Source organism: Perognathus longimembris, chromosome 24, assembly GCF_023159225.1.
Source record: "Perognathus longimembris pacificus isolate PPM17 chromosome 24, ASM2315922v1, whole genome shotgun sequence".
NCBI classification, from domain to species: Eukaryota; Metazoa; Chordata; class Mammalia; order Rodentia; family Heteromyidae; genus Perognathus; species Perognathus longimembris.
In genome coordinates this window covers 14053463-14076863 of record NC_063184.1, presented here as the reverse complement: position 1 = coordinate 14076863, position 23401 = coordinate 14053463, and positions in this window count along the sequence as shown.

Below are 23401 nucleotides of genomic sequence, written 5' to 3'. Positions count from 1 at the left end.
AGCTATGGAGAAGGTAGAGGGGAAGTGTGATTTAAGTCATCAATAATAGAGGCCAGTGATGATCGCACTGCGTAGACCACGAGTTGTACAATCAAACTCCCATTTCACACTATTGCTGTCTTCTGTCCTTTTCCTTTCCTTTCCTTCTTTTCTCCTGATGCCCTCACAGGCTGCTTTCTTGTGGAGACAGTTCCTAAATCGTATATGGACAAACATCCACCTATCCATCTCATACAGGATGAACAAGTCCCTACCATGACTAACCATTATTGCAGCCTGGAAAAAGCAGTGATAGTCTCTGTCCCCTGGGAGTGCAGGGTCCAATGGAGAGACAGCTACACAGGTCACACAGAGTGGCAGGTGAGGACACTCGCAGCGCTGGCCTGCAGTCACTCGGTAGCTGAGGGACTTTGGGCACCAATCTCTCAGTTTTCATTAACTATAAGGTGGGTATGATTGTGGTATTTTCTGAGTAGTGTTGTGATGAGGATTTCTAGAGTCCACCTGCCTCAAGTATGCAGAACAGTACCTGGCCTCGCAGAAAACCTTCAAGAGAGATGATGGTGAGCTAGGTGCTGTGTTTGTATCTATAATCCTAGCTAATCAGGCAGCTAGAGATCTGAAGATCTAGTTTGCTCTGAGAGCTTTTTAGTCAGCTCTGGGCTGAGGTAAGAGGCAGCTGGGTGTGCTTCTGTCTCCAGCACGTTCTGTTTGTTACCTCGAGACAAGAATTAGCTGGACTGGAAAAGGATTGTTTACAAGCAAACACTTTTGTCTAATAGACACAACCAGTGCCTGCCATGTCAGAAAGGGGGAGAACAAAAACACTTCTCTAGTGAACTCCAGGGTGGAGAAAAGCCTTTTTAAGAAAATGGAGGGTTTAAACAAGTCTGAATGAATGACATGGGTTGGTAATTTGTTCTGACTTGAACAAATTCTGTTTTAGCCTTCTACTTCCCTTAAGACACAAACCAAAACCCCATTAAATCCTCCAGGAAGACAAATAATTCACAAAAGATACCAATGTTACACACAGATCCAGTAAGATATCTGGTTGTCTACCTTTTCACTCTCAGTAAAACTACTCATTTAAAAAACAAGAGACATGGGGTGGGAATGTGGTCTAGTGGTAGAGTGCTTGCCTCACATACATGAAGCCCTGGGTTGGGTTCCTCAGCACCACATAGGTAGAAAAAGCCAGAAGTGGTGCTGTGGCTCAAGTGGTAGAGTGCTAGCCTTGAGCAAAAAGAAGCCAGGGACAGTGCTCAGTTCAAGCCCCAGGACTGGCAGAAAAAGCAAGAGACAAAATCCCCTGTGAGGTCTTTATGCCTGTAATCCTAACTATTCTGGAGGCTGATCCAAGGATTATAGTTCAATGCTAGCCAGCATAGAGGAGCCCAAGAGACTCCCACCTGCAGTGAACTAGCAAAAATACTGGACTGGAGGCATGGCTACGGTGATAAAGCACCAGCAGGGATGAGGCTCTGAGTTCAAGTCTCAGTACTGGCCAGAGAGAGAGAGCAACAAGTGAGGAGAAGGTTCACGAGTCTCCAAAACGACAACTAACTCAAGCCAACTATAGGTAGGTAGCAAAAGCTTCACTGTTGCCTGCACACAAGTCAGTTTATTTATCTATAATTCAGGATGTTCTGTTCAGAAACATTGAATTCCCCAGCAGAGTAATCGGTTTAAAATTAATGTGATTTATTAACAATTAAAAGTGATAACCCAAGCTGAAGAAGATTGGAGGTGAAACATTGCCTTGCCTTTGATAGGTAGAGTAATTACAAAGTGTGCTTTTGAAGTTCAAGAAGACTGCCTTAGGACACAACCTTTTGAAAGTAAAAATTGGCTTGCACTCTGTTCAAGTGATTTATTTTGCACTAAGAAATGGGTGTGAGGCATGATGTGATTGAAAATTTCATCCGTTGATGGAACTGCTTGAGGGTTGACATGACACTTTTTTCTTTCTTTTTTTGTTCGTCACTCAAACCCACTTAGCCTTATGAAGTTTCATATCAAAAAGTTTAATCTTCTGAGATTCCTGAGGAATTTAAGGAGCCCTCATCTTTTGGTGTATAAACAAAAATACTCAAGATCGTGCTCTTTCCTGACCCCGAGGAGCCCAGGAGTGTTGGAGCAAGCAGCTGGAAGGATCTAGTCCTTATCCGAAACAACCAATCCAGCCAGGCATGCTTGCGGTCTATTAAGTAATTGCCTTCCTAAGATTTCACTCTTACCATTAAAACTCTGCTTGAAAGGTATGAGGACTGGAAAACGGGAATGAAGTTAAAAGACAATGGCTGGGGATATGGCCTAGTGGCAAGAGTGCTTGCCTCGTGTACATGAAGCCCTGGGTTCAATTCCCCAGCACCACATATACAGAAAATGGCCAGAAGTGGCGCTGTGGCTCAAGTGGCAGAGTGCTAGCCTTGAGCAAAAAGAAGCCAGGGACAGTGCTCAGGCCCTGAGTCCAAGCCCCAGGACTGGCCAAAAAAAAAAAAAAGACAATGGCGTTGGGTCCACTGGAAGGCCAGAGGATCATGGGAGCAGGCCTTGTCGGGTGTAGGATAGTTTTACACAGCAGGTAGAAGGCAGAGGCAATTAAAATATTTTGGTGAAGCTGCTGCTTCTTTCTTCTTCTTTCCACCAAAAGAAAAGGAAATCATGTTGTAAAGTTTTTTATTATGTTTTCCCTAGCTGGTATTGAATACTGATCCTCCTAATCTTTGCTTCCTCACTAGCTGGGATTATAGATGTGACTTATATTTGGAATTCAGGATCAATGCCAACCATTAAAAAACAAACAAACAAACAAAAAAAAAACTTAGCTGGTAGCTCCCGCCTACAATCCTAGCTATTCTGGAGGCTGAGATCCCGGGCAGGAAAGCCTGTGAGACTCTTATCTCCAATAAACTACTCAGAAAAAAAAATAAAACCAGAAGTGGTGCAGTGGCTCAAGTGGTAGAGCACTAGCCTTGCGCAAAAAAGCTCAGGGACAGCAGGTCCTGAGTTTCAAGTTCCAGGACTGGCAAAATAAAATCCAACCAACCAACCAAACAAAACCCATGTTAGCTGGATTGGAAAAAAAAATGGTTTGAAGTTAGCTATGAAAAAGACTAGGAGAAAGGGTTGGAGGTGTGGGTTAGCCAATAAGCCGAAGTGTGTGTTAGGTACTGAGTTCGAGTTCAGGTGTGGGAACCTTCATTAAAAACAAAATAAAATCTAGAAGATAGTCTCTGACTGCGGCGCTGCTAGCAGAGCACATGTTGGCTTGCTGGCTCACTGATGTGGTGTTCAGTGGGAAGGGGTGAGGAGGGAGGGGAAGGAGGAGTCTGGAACCAGTGCCTTTTGGGAGAACACCTGTGCTGTGTAGGTTTGGCTCACTCTGCAACGTCAGGGCTTGAGTAGCTGTCTTGAACTTCGCTCTGCACTGAGCAGACACCATGTTTCTAACCAGGTGAATTAGGATTGTAGTTCCTACTCTACGTAATGGCATCACTTTGATTGTTTGTGTTTTTCAGTTACAAAATTGTAGTTGTGTAGTATAGAACATTTAAGAAATACAAGTAAACAGAGAAGGGCAAAGGGGCTGGCTGTTGCTGATATGACAGTGGACAATTTTCTGCCCGAGGTGTTCCATTTTGTATATGTGTAAATGGATGCATTCAGTGGCATCACGCTTCATGGCACTGTGGCAGAGAATACTAGACTCACGAGTTTGGACTTAGAAGCCAAATGCTCAGTTTGGAGTCCTAGCCACTCCCCTCGTTAACTCTGTGACACTAGCCAATCTACCTGGACACTCTGAGCCTTAGTGAAGACAGAACAATAGAGTCTACCTTTTAGGGCTATTGTGAGAATGAAGTGCAGTTATGTATGTGATCATATAAAGCAGTGCTTGGCACACATCTCATGTATAATAAATATATCATTGTAATTTTTTGTATTAGTACTGGAGCTTGAACTCAGGGCCAGAGTGTGTCCTTAGGTTTTTACTCAAGTCTGGCACTCTACTACTTGAGACAAACCTTCCCGTTCAGCTTTTGCTGGTTAATTCAAGAGAAGACTCACTCAGACTTTTCTGCCTGGGCTGAATTTGAACCAGGATCCTCTGATCTTGGCCTCCTGAGTAGCTAGGATTATAGCATGAGGCACTGGCACTTGGCATGATAGCTATTGTAATTGTATCGATGTACCATCATTGACCAATGCCTTAATTACTATTGGACATTTCTATGACTTCCAATATTTCACCCTTAAGATGAAATCTCATAGAACTTAGCATACATTCGCAGAATGGAGTCTTAGGTATGCAGGGGCTGAGTAGGAAGACTTTAGGTTTTAAACTCATATTATGTAAATTCAAGCCCTCCTCACACACTGCCAAACAAGTGTCTGTATAAGTAAGTGCGGGGGGGGGGGGGGAATGGGCCCCTCCCGCCTTCTTATCAATGCCAGTGAATGGGCTGGGCTCTCACATTTCCTTATCAAAGTGATAACTCTGGTTTATTTCCATAATATATACCAATCTATGCTCTCTATCTTAAATGTGGAAACAAATGCCCTGAGATACTATTAAACTGTGAAAATTAATTAAGTGGAAAGGCAAGCAATTCTTCTGGAATTAATTCACTAAGTTGTGCCTAGGTGTGGATAGGCACTAATGTTAAGCAAGTTACTCTCCCCACCCCATGCTTAGTCCCACTATGGGGCAACAAGAATAGAAAACCCCAACTGCATCAGAATAGGTGTGGAAAGTCAAGGGCTCGCTTGGCTCCACACCCCAGCCTTACAGGACCTGCCAAATCCATCACTTACCCTTTGCATACAGGCAGAGCCTTTAACCTTTAACCTGACTGTATTCTTGGCATTCCAACTGGCTCTTTAGTCTGCGTAGCTACTTGGGAGGTTGAGATCGGGAGGACAAGGGTTCAAGGCCAACAGAGCAAAAAAGTTCTTGAGACTTCATTTCAACCAATAAAGAAACTGGATGTGGGGCACCTGTCTCCCAAGCACATGGGAAGCTGAAATTGGTAGGGCAGAAGCTGTTCCAGGCCATCTTGGGAAGAAAATGTTCACAAGACCTCATCTCAACAGAAAAAAAATAAATAAATAAAACAAAACATGGGGTGGTGGCATGCACCTGTCATCCAGCTATGGTGGGAAGCAGGAGGCTCATAGTCTAGGCCAAAATGGGGCAAAACTGGATGCTACTCATAACAATAACCAAAGCAAAAAAGACTAGAAATACCATTAAAACCACAGTACCAACTTAAAAAAGGATGAAAAGGAAAGAAGGGAAGAAGGAGGAAGGAAGGAAGGAAGGAGAAAGAAACAAAGAAGGAAAAGAAACCAAAATGGCTCCAGTTGGTTAATGTGTATGGATCCTGAGCTTGAACTCAGGACCTTGTCACTGTCCCTTAGCTTTTCTGCTCCCAAGGCTGCCACTACCTAAGCACAGCTCTACTTCCAGCTTCTTTGCTGGTTAATTGGAAATAAGAATCTTACAGACTTTCTTGCCCAGGCTAGCCTTGAACCATGATCTTCACACCTGAGCCTCCTGAGTAGTTAGTATTACAGACATGGAATTCTTAAAAGGAGATGCTGGTAGTGATATTGACCAAGATTACTTAATAAGAAAATCTCTTTGACTACCCTTTGAGTCTAGTGTTTTATGAACTCATTTGAAGAAAGATATATACCTATGAGTAGTAGGTGACAACAATATGGAGAAAATTTCCTCTAGATATTGTCATTTAGTATGTCTAGATTCCATACAAAGGTACATTTACTCAGAAATCCTTCAAAGACACCACTGGACACTCTTTTACTGTATGTCCACTGTGTGCGGGGTGCCAGTGGCACACCTATAATCCTAGCTACTCAGGAGACTGAGATCTGAGGATCGCAATGCCAAGCCAGCCCATGGCAGCAAAGTCCCTATGAGATTCTTATTTTCAATTAACCACTCAAAAACTGGAAATAGCACAGTGGCTCAAAGTGGTAGACACTGGCCTTGAACAAAAAGAGCTCAGGGACAGTGCCTAGGCCCTGATTTCAAGCCCTACCACTGGGGGGGGGGGGGTCCGTTGTGTGACAGCATGGTGAAGGGGGGACTGCAGGGGAGCCAGACAGACTAGAACCTCATGAGGCCATGTGTTGGTCTGGACCTGTATCCTAGGAGAAGGTGACAGCCTGATTCCTCAGGTGCTGCAGATGGGGTCCCACAGGCCCACCTCAGCCCAGGTACCAAGTCTCCTGTAGGTGGGAGGATTGTAGAAATGGTAATAAGAAGGGAGGAGCTTGGAAAAACCATCTCCATTTCACCGAGGGAGCAAGATCAAAATTGGAAGAAAGAATCTTTTCCTACGAGGTGGGCAGTTTGGCAGAAAAGCAGTGCCTCTAAGGTTGATGGAAATAAAACAAGGACAGTCACTCCATTTTGCAGTCAATAGTTTCTCTGGGAGGCCAGAGAGATGCTTGCCTGAAAGCCTTGGATATTGTAGTTTGTAGGTGTGTGTGTGTGTGTGTGTGTGTGTGTGTGTGTGTGTGTGTGTGTTCAGTGTTTGGGATGGAACCCAGTGCCTTTGCACATGCTAAGCAAGTACTGGAGCACACCGCTACCTTCTCAACTTCTTGAATGTGAGAAGATGCAAATAATACAGCCCAGGGCTTTCACACACTATAAGTTACAAGTCAGCCAGGAAATGCCACACCTGAGGTTCCTATTGGAGAGTCATGTCTTTACCAAAGACAAAATTTCATTCATATGGGACTTCCTTTTTGGGGGGAGGGGGCTTCTAAACAGGAAAAATGCCCTGATTGGCTGCTTTATACAGGACTGCTGCTTCCTTGGTTAGTTACCCCTTATTATTGTACTGGTTCAGTTCATTGGGGCCAGCTTACATCTAACATTTCTTTTATGTGATGCATAAATCAAGGGGACAGTAAGGTAGATCAGATATCTTGGCAATAGATATCGATCAAGTGTCTCATGTCTGTACTTGGGAGACTGAGATCCGAAGGATTCCCACTTGAGGACAGAGAAGTTCAGAGGCCCTTTGTCAACCAATTACAAACTTCCTGCACTGGTGCACACCTGTCATCCCATCTCTGCAGGAGTTGTAAATAGGAGGATTAAGGTTCTGGTCAGTGTAGGCAAAAAGAGTAAGACTCTCTTTGAAAAAAAATAAGAAAAGCAGAGAGGGTTGAGGGTGTGGCTCAAGTGATAGAGCCCCTGCCTCACCAAGTTCAAATCTCAGGACTTGGAAAAACGTTGCAAAATCATAAGCAGATGTTTCCTCAAATTGGTACTGGACATGGTCTGGAGACTCATTTCGTTTATGTTTATTTGTTTCCAGGCGCTGCCCTTCTGGCCTCTTGCTTGCTCATAAAGCTTTGTAGGGTTGGTCATTTTCCAATCTTAACCTCAGCAGCTCTGATCAGGATGGAAGCAGGTTCAGTTTCTTGGGCTCACAGATAGTGGGGGTGGAACTTAGTCTTGCTGCCACATGCTGTGTTTTGGAAATGAGTACTGACCTGCTCATTCTGTTGTAGTTTTCCTTAATGTCATCTATCCTCCCACTAATTTCCACCCCAGTCCCTTTTGATGTTTAAATTTCCTCGACATTCCTCTTTTAGATCTGTTTGGAGCCTGTCTAACTGTGTGGGAGTTAGTCATACAGGAATGAACACCTACTCCAAGCAAAATGGATCCGATCAAGAACAGTTTCCTGAATAGGTTAGCAACCACCTGCAACGTTGTGAATGGCAATGGTTGGAAATACATGCTCAAGGCTCTTCTTTGTGGTTTCATATCCTGTATCTACCACTTGGGAGTTGTATGATTTTTGGTAAATCACTTCCTCTCTGTGGATCTCACTTGCCTATAGGATAGGCACACATGAATACATGTAAACACATGTCATGGTGAGGGTTAAATGAATTGTGAGGATTAATGAATGAATCGTAAACCCTTAGGATGGTATGTGTCACATAGTAGATGATCCATAAAGGTAGTTATTAACATGAATAGTATTGTCTTCCTGATTGAGCTAAAGGACTCTCAGTTCAGTGGGAACAGAACTCAGCCATATGGTTTTGGAGGAAGAAAACAGCAAAGGTGTGGCGAGGCCTGTCCACTTGCTGGGACTTCCATTCACACATGGCATTTGCAGACAGTTCCACAATAACCCTGAAAACATTCACTTCTCAATTCACTTGAATACTCATGCAGTTAGAAGTTCGAATGAGGCTGGGTGCAGGTGGCGCGTGCCTATCATCCTATCTACTCAGGAGGCTGAGATCTGAGGATTGTAGTTCAAAGCCAGCCAGGGCAGGAAAGTCCACAAGACTCTTTTTTTCCAACAAACTACCAAAAAAAAAAAAAAGTTGGAAGTGGAGCTGAGGTTCAAGTAGTAGAGCACTAGCCTTGAGCAAACAACAAAAAAAGCTTAGGGACAGCACCTAGGCTCTGGTTCAAGCCCCAGGACCATTACACACACACACACACACACACACACACACACACACACACACACACACACACATCACCAAGTTCAAGTTCAAATATGGTGCATTGTAATTTTGAGTGTGAAACAAAGCCCTCCCCACGGCCCTTGGGGGAGGGGAGCAGGCAGCCCCCCACCTCCTTGACACCAGAGCTCTCCCTGGGTGGGTCCCCTCCCCACCTTTGAACATCAAGCTTTGAACTATTGCCTAAGACTCTTAACACCTTTTTCTTTAAGAAGACTCCTTAATTTGACTATTACCCTCAGGTAATTCTACTTGCCAAGAATTCCAACAGTAACTACTGAGATCTTGGGGGTAAATTAGTATTGGAGTTCTGGGCAATTTGCCCTAAATGCTAATGTCTAAAAATGCACCTGGATAAGGACATTTTTCATCTGAATCATAGATGCATGGCCTAATTAATTTTTATTAACAAGAAGAAAAATGCTAGCTTTCTTTTTGCAGAACCAAGTACAGTACAGAGGTGTTTCCTGGAGAATAAGCGAAAGGGAGGACCTCGGCGGCCTTCATCTTTTCAGCACTCAGGACTTCTACCTGGGAGCCGGGACTGTGTAGATGCTCTACAGACCCCTGCGTACTACACAGAGTATATGGGTGGGATCAGAGTATCTTGGGTTCAAGTTCTGATTCTGCTGCTTATTTCCCCGGGTTGAGGCCTTGAGTTACTGTTTCACGACTCTGAGAACCAGTCTCCTTCTCCAGCAGCTCCAGCTTTCAGGGGGTTTGTAAGCTTTGGAGAAAATAGCATGCATCTTCCCTCACTGATGGCTGCCTGATGGAATTGGGGTTTTCTCTCAATTCCAGAGGTCCTTGTGGACTCTTAAGATGTGCATTTTCAGGACTCTAGGCATTTACACACAGTGAGAACAAAAGAGGATACTTTCAGGAGAGGAACACAGAGGCAGAATGCTTCTCTGCCTCTGATCATATCAAATGTTGTGTACACTGGGCACTGGTGGCTGATGCCTGTAATCCCAGCTACTCAGGGGGCTGAGATCTGAGGATTGTGGTTCCAAGCCCGCCTGGGCAGGAAAGTCTCTGAGACTCTTACCTCCAATTAAGCACTGAAACCAGAAGTGGCACTGTGGCTCAAAGTGGTAGAGTGCTAGCTCAGGGATAGCACCCAGGCCCTGAGTTCAAGTTCACCACTGACAAAAAAAATTATTGAAATGAACTTTGAGTAATGGAAATTAGAGTTTTTCACTTTTCTTTTTGTCTCTTTTGTTCATTTATCTGTCTTTGGAAGAGTAGGGGGAGGCACTGAAATGAGGGACAAAGGGTGAACAAATGCAGCAGTGGTACTCACTAGACACTATGTGGAAAACGAACTATACAACTCATGGGTGTGATGAGAGGGAAAACCTGGGAGAGAATGAAGACAGGGGTGACAGTGTTCAAAAAGAAATGTGCGCATTACCTGACTTATGAAACGGTAACTCCTCTGTAGATCACCTTTGTAATAACAACAAGAAATAGTTAACGATATGAAAACATGTTATTTTGCAGTACTTAATTTTACAGACTTCTTATTATCATTAGAAAATAATTAAGTTATTTTGTTTTAAAATTGTTTTGTTTAGATTATTCCTGTGTTTGGTTCTTTTTTTAAACTGGAGTTTGAACACAGGGCCGAAGTGCTGTCCCTTTGCCTTTTTCTCAAGGCTAGTGCTCTTCCACGTGAGCCACAGCTCCAATTCTGGCCTTTGGGTGGTGGTTAATTGGAGGTAAGAGTCTCACAGATTCTTTCCTGCTGGGCTGGCTTTGAACCACAATCCTCAGATCTCAGCCTCCTGAACAGCTAGGTTTAGAGGTGTGAGCCAGCAATATTGTAGCTCATCAATGCTCAGCTCTATTTATTTATTTATTTGTTTGTTTATTTATTTATTTATTTATTTATTTTGCCAGTCCTGAGACTTGAACTCTGGCCTGGGCTCTGTCCCAGAGCTTCTTTTGCTCAAGACTAGCACTCTACCATTTGAGCCACAGTGCCATTTCTGGCTTTTTCTGAGTAGTTGATTGGAGATCAGAGTCTCATGGGCTTTTCTACCCGAGCTAACTTCGAAGCATGATCCTCAGATCTCAACCTCCTAAGTAGTTTAAGATTATGGTCACGAGCCACTGGCTCCCAAGTCCTATTTTTTAAATAGTAGAAATAAGTCACATTTACAGAATAAGCATGTACTAGTTGTTACATGGTGTGGTTTGAGACTGAAATGACCTCCAAAAGCTCCCGTATTGGAGTTTAGTGGACCCCATTAGACCTTACGGAAGTGATTGGATCCCAGGACTCTGACCTAATCTGTGAATTCAACCTGAAGGATTTGATGGGAGGTGGTGGCAAATTAGGAGAAGGGACATAGTTGAAGGGCGTAAGTGGCCGGGGCAGGGGGGGCGGTGCCTTGTCACTAGTCCCTCCCCACTCTATTTCCATGTGACATTCTGAGTCACTGTGGCCCAGAAACAACAAAACCGAGAGATTAAGAACTCTAGATTGTGAGTCCAAATACCCCTCCTCTTCCTTTTTCATCAGCACTGGGGTTTGAACTTAGGGCTTTGTTGTTGCTCAGCAAGCATTCTACCACTGGAACCATAAATCTTCCCTCCAGCCTCCTCCCCCTCATGTAGTTTGTCAGTGATGTAGAGTGACTAATGACTTGTGCCCTTGGTAAAAATTAGCCATCATTCTTCTCAGAGAATATAAGCTGCTCTTAAATCGCTTTTATGAAATTATTAAATCCCTGCTGTAATACTAAGCAGATATCCATCTTTCTTTTTGAGTAATCTTTTACTTCATGCCATTTGAAAATTCACAATCCAAAAGTTCTAGGCAGGAAAAAAAACAGCTTATGTACCAAGAAAGATGATCAGACTGCAATCTGACTTTTTATCAGCAAGGGTCGTCTGCTAAGGATGGTAGGTTTTTGTTGTTTGCCAGTTCTGAGGCTTGGACTCAGGACCTGAGCACTGTCCATGGCTTCTTTTTGCTCAAGGCCACAGTGCCACTTCTGGCTGTTTTCTGTATATGTGGTGGTGCTGGGGAACTGAACCCAGAGCTTCATGTATAGGAGGCAAGCACTCTTGCCATTAGGCCATATCCCCAGCTCGGGGATGGTAGGTTTTAAGGAACCACTCCTCAGTGGAGACCTTCCCATCTAGCTGTCACTCAAGTGTCAGAATGCTGAAAGACACAGAAAACAGAACATCTAGGCATTTTTTTTCTCATCACAAAAAGTTAAAGTAGGGGCTGGGAATATGGCCTAGTGGCAAGAGTGCTTGCCTCATATACATGAAGCCCTGGGTTTGATTCCCCAGCACCACATATATAGAAAACGGCCAGAAGTGGCGCTGTGGCTTAAGTGGCAGAGTGCTGGCCTTGAGCAAAAAGAAGCCAGGGACAGTGCTTAGGCCCTAAGTCCAAGGCCCAGGACTGGCCAAAAAAAATAGCTAATGTATTCTGCAGTGAGGTGCCAGTGGCTCACATCTGGAGCTACACAGGAGGCCGAGATCTGAGGGTAGTGGTTTGAAGTCAGCCTAGGCAGGAAAGTCTGTGAGACTCTTATCTCCAATAAACCACCCAAAGTATAGAAGTAGAGTTGTGGCTCAAGTGGAAAAAGCTAAAAATGAGTGTGCTTGGATACTTGAGCCCCAGTACTGATGAAAGAGAGAGAGAGAGAGAGAAAGAGAGAGAGAGAGAACTCTGCCAAATAAATAATAAATCAGAATAAGAAGTGAAGCTATCATATACAGGATAGAAAGGTGAATATAAATTGACAATACTGAAGATAAAGTTAAAAGTTTAAGGTAAACTTTAAGTACTTTTTGTACCAGAAGAGACTAATTATAGCAACAAAATAGTCTATAACTAAACATTCACTTCAATGAATCCTAAGACATGGAAGAGGAATTAAAATTCTGAAGATATAATTTTGATAGCTGTGTGGAGGTAGAGTATAGATTCGGAACAATTTTTGTCTTGGATCTGAATGTCAGTTCTTAGAATGAGAATAGGAGAAAGGTAATGAAAAAGAAAGAAATCAGAAGCACAGGATAGATGGCACAAATGAGCAGGAAGTGAGGATCAAAACTTCCTTGGCGGGGCACCAGTGGCTCCCTCCTGTCATCCTATATACTTGAGAGGCAGCCATTGTGAGAATCACTGCTCAGGCCAGTGCAAGCACAAAGTTCATGCCAATCAACACCTGGGCACGGTGATCCAGGTATGTGGGAGGTTGAGATGAGGACCATCCCGGCTCCAGGTCAGCCTGGGCGAAAGACCTTCATGAGATCACCCTGAGACCTAAAAACGCTGGGCAAGGAGTATTGTTTTTGTGATCTCAGCCATGATGACGATGACAAGTGTAAATAGGAGGACTGGAGTCCAGACCAACCCAGGCAGAAAAGCCTTGTCTCAGAAATAACGAGAGCAAAAAGGACTAAAGACATGGCTCAAGCAGCAAAATGCCTGACTAGCAGGTGTGAAACCTTGAGTTCAAACCCTAGTACCTCAAAAAGTAAAAATAAAGAGAATAAAAAAAAGAATGAAAGGCATCTTGGAGAAACTACACAGGTCAGTGGTTAGAATAAAGATGGATGGTAAACAGGGAGCTCCAAATGGAAGACTGTATCTGTTCAATAGACAGCTGGCAAATGACGGGCATGGAGAGTTCATGACTTGACTCAACAGGAAAATCAGGGGACAAAGGGATTTAAAAACAATAGTTAGGGGACAGAGAATGTGGCTTAGAGGGAGAGTGCTTGCCTAGCATGCATGGAACTCTGAATTCAATTCCTCAGTACCATATGCACAGAAAAAGCCAGAAGTGGTAGAGCACTAGCCTTAAGCAAAAATAAGAAGCTCAGGGACAGTGCCTAGGCCCTGAGTTCAAGCCCCAGGACTGGCAAAAAATAAATAAATAAGGGAGTTATAAATGAAAAATCTCAACACTCAGAACCATGTATGGAAATAAACTTGTTGTTTTTTTTTTTAAAAAAATAAAGGTAGATGGCTCTTTCCCAGAGCAAAATCTTATCATTTGAGTGAACAGTCAAGACCATACCATTCTATTTATAAGAATGGACTTCAAAGGAATTATCAAAAACACTTGTGAAAATACATGTTAGGTAAATGTGTAAAAGAGGAAATTAGAAATCTTTCTTCCCTCTTCTCCCCAGACCAGGACTCGAACTTGATATCTGACCCCGTGCTTTTTTGTTTCTGAATAATTCCTTATTTATTGTCAAGGTGATGTACAGAGAGGTTATAGTTTCATACGTAAGGCAGTGGGTACATTTCTTGTACAATTTGTTACCTCCTCCCTCATTTCCCTCCTCCCCCTTTCCCTCTCCCCCTATGAGTTGTTCAGTTGGTTTATACCAAATGGTTTTAGTATTGCTTTTGGAGTTGTTTGTCTTTTTATCCTTTGTTTCTCAATTTTGGTATTCTTTTTCCCTTCCCTACTTCTAATACCAGTATATACAGTATCCAGGGTACTCAGATGAGATACAGTGATAGTATGGGGACAACCATAGGAAGAGGATACAAGAGGATCATCATCAACAACAACAACAAAAAGCTACTGTTGAACATGGCATATTGAAAGTAATTACAACAGTGATATAACACTGTTCCATGTTCCATAACATGGAGTTCATTTCACTTAGCATCATCTTATCTGTTCATAAGGGCATAGCTATTGGGTTCTTGTGATCCTCGCTGTGGCTTGCCTAAACCTGTGCTAATTATTCCCTATGAGGGAGACCATAGAGTCCATGTTTCTTTGGGTCTGGCTCATTTCACTTAGTATAATTTTTTCCAAGTGCTTCCATTTCCTTATGAATGGGGCAATGTCATTCTTTCTGATAGAGGCATAGGAGTCCATTGTGTATATGTATCACGTTTTCCTGATCCATTCGTCTACTGAGGGGCATCTGGGTTGGTTCCATATTTTAGCAATGACGAATTGTGCTGCAATGAACATTGTTGTGCTGGTGGCTTTAGTGTGTTCTTGTTTATGGTCTTTTGGGTAGATACCCAAGAGTGGGGCTGCTGTGACCCCATGCTTTTGCTCATTGCTGGTGCTCATACCTCCAACCCAGGAACAGAAACATTTCTATGAGAAGAGTGTAAGACAAAATGTGTTATTTGTTGGTGGTGGGCCTTGAACTCAGGACCTGGGAATTGCCCCTGAGCTCTTTTGCTCAGGGCTAGCGCTCTACCACTTTGAGCCACAGCACCACTTCCTGTTTGTTTGTTTGTTTTTGGCCAGTCCTGGGGCTTGGACTCAGGGCCTGAGCACTGTCCCTGGCTTCTTCTTGCTCAAGGCTAGCACTCTGCCACTTGAGCCACAGCGCCACTTCTGGCCATTTTCTGTATATGTGGTGCTGGGGAATCGAACCCAGGGCCTCATGTATACGAGGCAAGCACTCTTGCCACTAGGCCATATCCCCAGCCCCCCACTTCCTGTTTTCTGGTGATTAATTGGAGATAAGGGTTTCAAGGACTTTCCTGCTTAGACTGGTTTTGAACCTCAATCCTCAGATCTTCGCTTCCTGAGTAGCTAGGATTACAGGCATGTGCCACCAGTGCCCAGTGAGAGGGTTGTTTTAATATTAATAAAAGATACAGTTCACAAAATATAGCCTTCATCTACAAAAAAGAAAAGCTGATTGAATTGAACTATTTGTAATAGGCAGGAAAAAGGTTACCAGCCTTACACAACAAATAGAATTAGCACATTAATTGGAAAGCCATCCTACTTCCAAAAGCATGTAAGCAAAACATGCAACAGATAGTTTATGAAAGAATAAGTACATGTGATAGGTAAACTATTTAGTCAATTCAAAAATTATATCTAAATGACATTCAGCTGTGAGCCAAATTGGGCATTGAGTTCTTGGCTTGAAGACAAGAAATTGCAATGGTATGGAATGTTCTAGACCTGACAGGCAGGTATCCAGTGCCTGAGAGCTGATGGCAGAGGTTTACCATAGCCCGTGTAGCTTGTTCAGGGTGTCTTTATTTTAAAGGATAAAAGTTTCCTTTTTTTCTTCTTCTCTTTCCAAAGAAGAAGCCATGGGCTCATATTTTGAAGGTTTACTTATAACTTCCTTTTGCCTTATTTAGGATACAAAAGGCCAAGTTTCTGTCTAACCTATTTATGGAGGTACACAGGGGGAAAAAATAAAAGGAAGCACACACAGGATTTCTAAATGAAGATGGTTTAAGACTACAGTTTCCTTCAATGCAGACGGAAAGTGGAGCAGGGATACTGGCTCATCTCTCCTAGGGATCCGAGTGCATGAGTCCACCTGAAAGATGCCAAGGGCTCAGCACAGGGCATCATGGTAGGCCTCTACATGCTGGGAGCTAGGCAGCCTGGCAGCCGGGCTTCTCATTCCTCCTCTCCCTTGTGTCACAGCTGAATTTCTAGCCCAGCGACTAAATCCAATAGCCCAACCTCCCTCCCTTCTACCCTCCCTCCTTCCTTCCCTCCCTCTCCTTCCTAGAATTTAGCTCTTAGGAGGTGGCTTTGCTACCAGCATAGGCATGGCAGGGGGGAGGGGGAGCTCTCAGTAATACCGTACCCTTTTACTAGTGAACAAGCGATGAGGGTCACCTCTTTTTTCTGAGAACCTGGTGGTGATGGGGCTGGGGGAGAAGTCAGAGCAGTGGTAGAAGCTGTTTTTGCTCCCAGGCACCTCTTATCTCAGCAAAGTGGGTGGGGTAGGGGGAATGAGGCCTCCTGCTAGGAGCCAGGGAGGCCGAGAGCCGGTGGGACCCTTGAGGAAAGTGATAAAAGCTTGAAACAGCTGGTCTAGAGAACGGAAATGGAGTAGATGAGAAATACTTGAGGGCCCAGCCAGAGATTGGAGCTCATACATTTCTAATGGAGCCCAGCAACATGAATATGCAATTTCCTGCTGAAGAGCTTAGCTGTTCCTGCTTGAGGAATGGGGAAATAATGCTAAGTTCTATTTATTCATGTCTCCAGGAGCCAGGACCTATGCTATGTGCTTGGCTTGCCCCTCTGTGTCCTCAGAACAAGCCTCGGATGCAGCTATCCTTATTTTGGCCTTATGGATGGGAAAATGGAGCATGTGGTGATTCACCAGCATCATTACACAGCTGGCAAATGACAGAAACAGATAAAAATGATAGACTGAACTCTCCCACCCCACCCTAGGCCTGAGTTTATCTGGGCTATACCATTCCATTTGTTCTGTGAGCCCTTTGGGTTAAGCTGAGCAAAGGATGGCCACAGAGAAGTGAGGGGAGGAGCGAAGGAGACCAAAGGGGAGGACACCAACCAGAGTGCTGGCCTTGGGTAGTGCTGACTCCAGATGAACTAGTGCCTGACCCCAAGAGTGTTTGGACCTGCGCAGGGGATGAGGAGCTAAGGGGTCAGTGATAGCAAGCAGCTGCTGTATAAATCAAAGGGATTGGAGAGAGGCATAGGTAGGATCCTGTGGCTTATGTTTAGGAGGCCAGTTCCGGGTAATGACAAAGCTCCAGTGTGTTCATAGGATAAACATGAACACAGCAGAATAAAGCAGGGGTTGGAGTGGGGGAGCATAGAACCACAACCCTCTTCATTGATTCTTGGGAAGTTAGTGTCTGGCATATGTTAGATGGCCAGTATTTACTTATGTACTGAATGAATGAATGAATAAAAAGGTGATCACAGTGGGCTCATTTCTTTTCCCTTCCCTTCCTTTCCCTTCCCTCTCCTCCCCTTCTTTCCCTTCCTTTTCCTCCCCTTCTTTCCCTCCCCTCCTTTCCCCTTCCCTTCCTTTTCCCTTCCTTTTCCTCTCTCCTCCCCTCCCCACCCCCTTGCCCAGGCTAGCCCTGAACACTTGAGCTCAAGCCATCTGTCTTCCCCAGTAACATGCCTGTGCTACCTCACCTGGCTGGCATTTTCATTGTGTGATTTGTAAATATTTATTGCAATTTTAAAGTCTCAGGGAACTAGTCTAATAAAATAGGGGGAAAAAAACCCCAAAGGTGCCATATAAATTGAAAACAAAGTACTCCCATGAGGTGATTCTCTGATTCTAGAGGGTAAAGTTACAGAGGCTCAGACATTAATTAGAAAACTCTTTTCAGTTAGAAGAAAAAACAAAATTCAGTGAAAATCAAGTTATGATTTCTAAAGCTGTGATAAAATTCAATCTTCTCTATATTCTGTTGCTTGTTTACATACCATTTATGAGTTGAATCCTATAGGGTCCTTTAGCAAAGATAAATATGAATGTTCTGCTTTGTGTATGTTACACCAGGGACTTGGGCTCAATCAACACTTTCACGCTTTGAAACCTTTAATTGAGGCACAGAATCTTATTTCAGCTAAGTCATGATTACGCTTCACAAATGGCCTTGTGAAATGGAATCCTGATTCATGAATTCATTCATTGTTTTTCCTGCTGATGTTTGTTAGATATAACATACAAGCAGCCAAGTGGTGAGAGCGGAGCAAGGTGACGTCATCAGGCTGTGTTTCAAAGTAAAGCCTTCAGGGTATTGGTAAACACTGGGTTAAGCAGAGCTTTGCAGTGCACTTCTGTGTTTTATGGTTTTGTCAGAATCAAAGGAAACATATTTGCTTTGGAACAAATAATTGTGGGAAATTTCTATAGTGTCTTGTGGCTTGTTTTTCAAGCAACTAGAATTTCCTTTGGTGTGTGAATGACATTGCATAAATAACCAGTGTTGGACAAAGGTGAAAAATCAGTTCCAGTCTTAATTATGGTATAGAGACATTTTACTCTTGGTTTCATTCCTCAGTTGCTGGGAAATAGCTATGAAAGGTGCCTCATCGTTCCACAGTTAACAGAGCTAACGATCTAACTGCATATGCTCCTGGTGAAACTCAAGAAGGATGGAAATTTCCCAACTCTGCATTCTTAGGTCCTTAAACTAAAGAAGGACCGGGCTATGTATACTTTTCTGCAGAGGGGCAACCTTAGCGGTATGACTGTCTTGCTCATGCTTTCTAGGTATGTGAAAAAAAAAAAAGCATTTGCCCCTCTTTCCTGACTAATTATGAAAACGAACAGTCATTATAATGATCTACTTCAACCAAAGAATGTGCCCATACAAGTAGGACTCTAGGAATAAAATCTAAAATAATAACCATCTAAAATAATTAAATATCCTTTTTGTTAGCACTGGGATTTGAATCCAAAGCCTGGCGCTTGCTGCAAAACTTCTTGTTTAAAGTTGAGCATCGTAGAACACACCTGTAACCTAAGTCACACAGGAAGCCGAGGTAGGAGAATCAAAGTTTGAAGATAGATCCAGACAAAGCATTTGAGATCTGATGAGAAAAATTTAAACTGAATTCAAAATAGGCTGGGGGCATGGCTCAGGTGGTAGAGTTCATGTTGAATAAGTTGGAAGCCCTGGATTCAAATTCCAGTACTACAAAAGAAGATACAGAAATATCCTCATTCGTAGATGATTTCAGATGTTGCCCTATTTTGCATAAGGTCTCATGTAAAAGACAACCCCAGAAATGTTCTTAGCTGCCTGAGACACTGGGCTACTAGGCAGCAAGGCCACACCTGCAGTATTATGAAGGCTCAGGTGATTCTTATAATGTGATTGGATGCCATTATACTAATTATAAAGCATTCTTGAAAACCAGAAGGCATGGGGTTAACTGATGACACTACTATAGATATGCAAAGGCAGAAGTAATGATAGACTTTGCACAGCAGGAATACATTGTAAGACATGGTCAGCAAAATCTCAGGGAAAGTGAGTATTTAAAAGCATAGAAAAGCCACATGCTTATAGGCTTATGCCTATATTCGTAGCTACTCAGGAGGCTGAGATGTGAGGGTTCAAAGTCAGCCTGTGCAGGAAAAGCTGTAAGATCTTTTTTTTTTTTTCCAGTCTTGGGGCTTGGACTCAGGGCCTGAGCACTGTCTCTTGCTTCTTTTTACTCAAGGCTAGCACTCTACCACTTGAGCCACAGCACCACTTCTGGCCATTTTCTATATATGTGGTAGCTGGGGAATCAAACCCAGGGCTTCATGTATAGGAGGCAAGCACTCTTGCCACTAGGCCATAGTCCCAGCCCAAGCTGTAAGATTCTTATCTCCAATAAACCACCAAGAAGCCAAATGTGGAGCTGTGGCTCAAATAGTAGAATACCAGCCTTGAGTGAAAAATCTCAGGGACAGTGCCCAGGCCCTGAATTCAAGCCCTACTACCAGCACGATGGGTAAATAAATAAAGGCTAAGAGAGAAACAGCAACAGGTACAAATCTCCCCAAAGTCACAAAACTATAAAAGTTGTGTTGAATTTTATTCCTCTCTTCATTAGAATGGATTATATCTTGGTCCTTGGTGGCAAGGATTAGTGATTATAAGAACACAATTACATCTTCATTTTAGATAATGTTTTCCCTCTGTTTTTATTTCTTATCTTTCCTGCCTCAATGGAAGAATTAGTTAAATTAATTCATTACTGTTCCTGGGAACTACTTCCATAAAGAAAAGAGGACTCTGAACCATGACCTGATATGATTAATTTGGGGCAAAATGAAAAAAAAAGTCACCCATTATAAATGAAGATAGTTACATAAAGCACCACTTATGCCATTATAGCCCAGAAATTAAGGTATTGTAGGGAAGAGAAAAAATAGTCACATGTTTCATAATTTACATCCTTTAATTTTTTCCTCTTCTAGAAAAACAATTAAGAATGTTTGGGTTTTTTTTTCCTATTTAGACAACAACACTCCACCGTGAGAATGGGTAGTATTTGATTCTTGTGAGAATTTTATTGGAAAAAAAAAATCTAACTCAGTCCTACTTCAACCTTGGGTTGAAATGAGACCTCTACTGCTATGCACCTCCCTCGGTGATCTATGCTAAAATGCTGTTATTAGAACCAGAGAATCAGAAGCCAAAATACATGGACATAAAATAAACTACACAGGCATAAAATAGGAGTGCTGGCAGGTTCAGGAAATGGAATTCAGCAAGTGTTTTGGTTTTAGGGAGTCACAATGAAACACAGAGGAAAGGATGGGAGGTAGCTGGAGGTGGAGTGTGGTAAGGGAACGGCTCCGAGGCTAGCAAGGAAGACCCTGAGTAGGGGCAAACAAGAAAGAGACTGTGGACTAGCAATTGGTATGATTGCTTGGGAAGAATGGGATGGATAAAATCAAGGTCATGTAAAGTAGCATGACCTTGATATGAACAAGGTCACGTAAAGCATAACATTCTCGAAGGAAAGAAATGTATCTAAAAAATTAAGGATATTTTAGAAGGAAATGGAAATGAGCTAGTTTCCAATGAGACAATATGGCTCCAGGATCTGGAAGAAGAGAAGGGTGGAGATTCAGCTTTGTGGGAAATGATCGAAGATGGCGGAATGAGAGAAGGTTGAAAGGTAAAAGAACTACTTGAAACTGGATATATAAATTTCAGCTTCAAAAATGAAAGAATGTTCGTAGTAATGGTTAGTATCTTAAGAGGAAGAAACTTGCATATAGGGCTGGTAAATCAATGGCACTGGGTAGAGAGTAAAAAGGACCAGTGAGCAGCGAGAATGGGGGACGAAGGAAAAAGACAAGAGAGAAAGAATTAGTAGAGGTTAGGTGCTACTATCAAAGAAATCTAGCAAATAAGTTCTTCTATGTCATGAATGAGCCAATCCAAACTGGAGATCTGCTTATAGGCAGAGCACAAGGAAAAGCAGAAAAGTTGAGATGATTGAAGGTGTTGAGGACTTGAGGTTTAAGTCCCTCTCTCTCCCTCCCTCTCTCTCTCTCTCTCTCTCTCTCTCTCTCTCTCTCTCTCTCGCTCGCTCTCTCTCTCTCTCTCTCTCTCTCTGTCTCTCTCCCTTCCCTTTCCCTCTCCCTCTCTGCGTATCCTGAGACTTGAACTTAAGGACTGGATGCTGTCCTTTAACTTTTTGCTCAAGGCTGGCAATCTACTACTCGACCCAAGCTCCACTTTAGTGGAGATGAGTCTCATGGACTTTCCTGCTTGAGCTGGCTTTGAATCTCAGCCTCCTGATTAGCTAGGATTATAGGAATGAGTCACCGGCACCTGGCTATTGCTCTCTTACTGCATGCCTGCTTCATGAGACCCTAGAGCTTTTGTATATGCCTACAATTCAGAAACAAATGTTAACAATTTCATGCTCAATGAAATTTGGTTAAGATCAGATAAATTAGGACATGGCTATAATGAAATCATTTTTGCCATTAAAGGAATAACAGAAGTAGCTGACAGAGGGAAACACATTCATAGTTTTATTTGAGGACCCAAGAAAACACATGGCTGGTAGCATTGAAATAGTCCCTAAGACCACTGCAAAACTTCTTGGCCAAAACACTTTGCAATAACCAATTGGAAAAATATTTGTCTGTACAGCTAAAGCTAAACACATCTAAACCCTATGATCAAGTAATTTCCCTCTTGGGTTCATGCCTATAAAATGAGTTCCAGTGTCTGTTGGAAGACATGCATGCATAAGGATGTTAATAGCTGCTTTATCCAAAATAGCTCCCAAACTACAAACAACCCCAGAGCCCATCAGCACTAGAATAGGTAAATAGTTTGTGACATTTGCACATAATAGGATTCTACATGGTAACAAAAACAAAGAGTGTACTAGTAATACACATCACATGTATAAATCTCATACAGCGAGTGAAGCCGGGAGCTGGCCGGAGCTGGCTGTGCACGCCTGTAATCTTAGCTACTCAGGAAGCTGAGATCTGAAGATTGTGGTTAGAAGCTACCCAGAGGGAAAGTCTGTGATACTCTTACCTCCAATTAACCACAAAACTGGAAAGTAGAGCTGTGACTCAAAGTGGTAAAGTACTAACCTTGAGCAAAAATGCTCAGGGCTCAGGCCCTGAGTTCAAGCCCCATGACCACCAACGAGGAGGAGGAGGAGGAAATATTGAGTGAAGAAAGCTAGAGTTAGACAAACTAATTTATGTTGTAGTAGTGAAGTAGATATGGCCCCCTATGTTTGCAGGACACAGTCTGTTTACTCACCCCTGGGTATGGGCTGCTGTTGGAGTCGCTTTGCCTAGCAACCAATGGGGAAGTGATAGTGTCTGATTTCTCAGGCTAGGCTTCTGAGGTGTGCAGCTCTCAGCCTCTTATAGCTCAAATACCACGTGAGAAAGCCCAGCCTGCTCTATCTACAATATACTACCAGACACTTGTGTTGTTCATATTTGACCTGAAAACACCAAATTTGAATTGTCAGATGACTGTGGCCACACAAATGATTTGAGATGCATCAAAGGGAACTGCCCAGCTAAGTTCAATAGAACAAAAGTATGAATTAAAAAAGAATAAAGAGAAAGAGAGTGCAGTCCCACAATCCCTTCAACAACACACTCTCAAAGACCTAAGGACCTACCTCTAGGTCCCACCTTGAAGTTCCAAGTCCAATAATGGGGTCCTAGAGACTAAACATTTCATAAATCAGCCTTTGGAGCAACATCAAGGACCCAAACTAGATAGGTGTGAATGTCATCGGTCAGTAATTCATCTCTTCTCTAATATATATGTAAAAGTAGTGTGTTTGAAAGTAGGTAGGCCAAGAGAAGCTTGCCTTGCAGTGTCTTTCCTTGTATGTCTTCCGTCATTAGGATGAATGTCTTATTCAAGTGGTATTCCAAAGCTTTGGACAGTGTCTGCTTAATGAGTGTTTGGTTGGATTGCCTTAATAGCATAGTAGTGTCCTTGATTCGGTTAACCTTATAAATATGTTCTGTATTCATCTCTGGCTGCCTTTCTGTGGTTCCAAGGAAACAGATTCCTCCATCCTGCTTTGTGCTTTTCACCTACACTAGGCATCAGGCCAAGCAGTGGACAGATGCAGGAGCA